We start from the raw sequence: 4065 nt of genomic DNA, 5'->3' as shown, positions 1-4065 counted from the left end.
AAAACAGAATAAACAGGTTGACTCAAGAGGAAATCCTCGAAGTCAGTGATTGTGAATCACTTCCAACCTGTGAGTCCTGTCTTCTTGATAAAATGACCAAGTCACCTTTTACTGGAAAAGGTGAGAGAGCTGCTCAACTCTTGGGCCTAGTACATACTGATGTATGCAGGCCCATGAGCACCAGTGCTAGAGGTGGATATTTCTACTTCATAACTTTCACGGATGACCTATCCCGATATGGATATGTCTATCTGATGAAACATAAGTCGGATTCATTTGAAATGTTCAAACGATTCTGAAGTGAAGTAGAAAAATAAACTGGGAAGAGTATTAAAACTCTTCGATCTGATCGAGGAGGAGGATACCTTTCTAGTGAGTTTCTCACATATCTAAGAGAGAATGGGATTCTCTCCCAATGGACTCCTCCAGAAACACCACAGCATAATGGTGTGTCTGAAAGGAGGAATCAGACTCTGTTAGACATGGTCTGATCCATGATGGGTTTTGCTAGCTTGTCGATATCTTTCTGGAGATATGCACTCAAATCGGCCTGTTATCTGTTAAATAGGGTTCCAAGTAAGTCCATAATTAAGACTCCATATGAGATATGGACGGGATGTAAGCCAGCACTTTCACACCTTAGGGTCTGGGGTGCCCGGCCTATGTCAAACGATTAGTCACAGACAAACTTGGACCTAGGTCTGACAAATGCTCATTCATAGGGTACCCCAAAGAGACAAAAGGATATTTTTTCTACCATGCTGATGAACAAAAGGTGTTCGTTAGCCTTAAGGCAATCTTTTTAGAAAAGGAGTTCCTTGGTGAAGAACCGTTGCTCAAGGTTGAACTTGATGAAGTTCAACAGGTAGAAGGACCGACACCAATAGCTGAACCTGAGTTGGATATGATTAGATCAGATTTGGAGCCCAATGTACCTGCACCATTAAGGCGATCCAGTAGAGTACCGCTCAGTCGGACAGATACTATGGTTTCTTGGTCCGGGACGGTGATCCCATTGAACTTGATGAGAATAATGAGGATCCGATCACCTATATAGATGCAATGCATAGATCTGATTCCGAGAAATGGCTTGAAGCCATGAAATCTGAAATGGAGTCCATGAAGGTCAACGATGTATGGACATTGGTTGACCCACCTGAAGGGGTTAAACCCATTGGGTGTAAATGGGTCTTCAAAAGGAAGAGGGGCGCAGACGGAAAGGTGGAGACCTATAAAGCCGTCTGGTCGTCAAGGGGTATCGTCAATGTTATGCTATTGACTATGACGAGATATTTTTCCTTGTGGCAATGCTCAAATCCATTCGGATAATGCTTGCAATAGCTGTCCATCTGGATTATGAGATCTGGCAGATGGATGTAAAGATAGCTTTCCTGAATAGAGAGCTGACCGAAGAGGTGTATATGATACAACCTGAGGGGTTTACATCCACAGACGAGTCCAAGATGTGCAAGCTTCAGAGATCCATTTATGGATTGAAGCAAGCTTCTTGGAGTTGGAACATGCATTTTGATAAGGTGATCAAAACTATGGCTTCATTAGAATGGAGAAGAGCCCTGCATCTATAAATGGGCAAATGGTCCAGTTGTGGTATTCCTTGTCTTGTACATGGATGATATTCTCTTAATCGGAATGACATCCCCGCACTACAGGGAATAAAATTTGGTTGTCATCATAGTTCTCCTTGAAGGACTTGGGTGAAGCATCCTACATCCTAGGGATGAAGATCTATAAGGATAGATCTAAAAGGATGCTGGGGTTATCCCAGTCCATGTACATAGACACTGTGCTGAAGAGGTTCAGCATAGAGAATTCCAAGAATGGCTATCTACCGATAGGCCAAGAATTTCCTCTCTAAGAAGATTGTCCGACAACTTCTGAAGAGAGAGAGCGTATGAGTAGAGTCCCATATGCTTCAGTCGTGGGATCTATCATGTACGCATGACATGTACAAGACCAGATGTGGCATACTCACTAGGAGTAGTGAGTAGATACCAATCTGATCCTGGAGAAATTATTGGAAAGTGGTTAAAGCCATCCTTAAGTATTTGAGAAATACTAAGGACCAATGGTTGGTTTATGCGAGTCAGATTGAAACTTGTGGGGTTCACAGACTCTAGCTTCCAATCTGACCATGATGACAGCAGGAGCATGTGGGTTATATCTTTACTCTGAATGGTGGAGCCATCTGCTGGAAGAGTTCCAAGCAACATACTGTGGGGACTCTGTTTGTGAAGGGAGTACATCGTAGCATCGGATGCGGGAAGGAAGTATGTGGCTGAGGAAATTCATCAACGAGCTCGGAGTAGCACCCTCTTCGATGGTCGGTCCTGCTCTACTGCGACAGCACTGGTGCCATAGTTCAGGCGAAGGAACCCAAAGCACATCAGCGGACGAAGCACATCTTACGCTGCTTCCACCTGGTCGAGAGATCGTGGATCGAGGTGACGTCGACCTTAGAAGATCGACGGAAAGGAGAACCTGGCGACCCCTTCACAAAGCCCTGGCGATAAAGGAGTTTGACAACCACAAGTCGAAGATGGGTATTAGATACTGTGCCGAGTGGCTTTAGGACAAGTGGGAGTTTTTGGGAAATATATCCCAAAAAGCCAATCGTCAAGCTGTTGATGGTTGAGCAACCAAGTATTGTAATTGATTTGTTAATAAATAAAATATATTTGGCATTTTCATCATAAATTTTCATCTTCTAATGAACTCCGTTGTTATGATGAAGTCCTTAGGACTATTTAAGTTCGATAAAGAGAGGATTTATCGATTAGTCCTTAAAACTGTTCACGATCAAATGATAGGCTGTTAATAAGGACGACAGCTTCTATCGAGCATAGGTCGCTGTAGGCCATATGGGTTGGTTGTCCTCTTAACCAAGGAGTGTGGAGACATTGGTATGGCATACAGGTGAGATGTAAGGGAACATCATCATTGAACATGACCAACTCTAGAGCATTCTGCTATCGAGAATATCTCTGATGGGATATAGGTATAAGTGTCCCTTAGACCTGAGATCATCTCAGTGACTTGCAAGCAACTCACTGTGCTTTAGTACTGGACTAACTGAATTTCTAATTCAGGGACGGAAGGCTTCTGGGCACAGTCAAGTACTTGCGAAGTCAGAGTGTGATCGAGATGGGATTGACCACTCCAAGAGTCGGAGAAGAATGAGTCGCTGTATTTCAATTTAGCAAAACCTTGGCCAGGGTAATCCATCAGATAGATTTGATAGTTTGAAATACAATATGGACAACCTAATCAGAGTTGACAGTTAAACTCTGGGGTGTCCTATGATCATTTTGGTCAAGGGGATGAATTATATGAAAACTATATCCGCATGGGTTCTAAGGATGTTGTTCTACACATTCGACCTATCCGGTCGTCGGGTACCATTGCTAGATGGTCACTTCGATTGGTACAAAAATTTATTCTTGTACTACCAACTTAGATTCGAACCTATGAGGTCACACACATTAGAGTTCATGATCCAATCGGATGGTTGATCAACGATTAAGAATTGTTCTAGGGTTAAATGATCAATACGATTGACATTTAACCCAGTGCAAGTGTTGCAGGAGGATCGATTAGCAATTTGATTGCTAATTGGCTTAATTTGATTAAGCCAATGGGCTGAGATTAAGTCTAATTAAATATAATTTAATTAGATTTGGTTTGGGCTTGATTGGATCAAGTCCAATTGGTTTATTGGATAAGCCAAGTGCAAGGAAAAACTAGTCCTAGTTCAACTAGGACTTGGGTCAATCTAATTTCTAATTTGATTAGAAAATTAAATCAGATTTAAATCTAATTTAATTTGATTAAATTAGGTTCTTAATTGGGTTAAGACTTATTTTAATTGGGTTGATCTAATTTTGATTTGATTTGGTTTGAGAAACCAAATTAAAATAAGTCATAAGATAGAATCCTAGTAAGACTAGGATTCCACCTTGTACCACGTAAGCCTTCCCCACGCCCTCTCTCTCATTTAATGCCAATCTTCTCTTATTTTATGCGACAAAAGCCCTCTCCCAGGTCTCT

Source organism: Elaeis guineensis, chromosome 10 (assembly GCF_000442705.2).
Source record: "Elaeis guineensis isolate ETL-2024a chromosome 10, EG11, whole genome shotgun sequence".
NCBI classification, from domain to species: domain Eukaryota; kingdom Viridiplantae; phylum Streptophyta; class Magnoliopsida; order Arecales; family Arecaceae; genus Elaeis; species Elaeis guineensis.
This window is presented reverse-complemented; position numbering follows the sequence as displayed.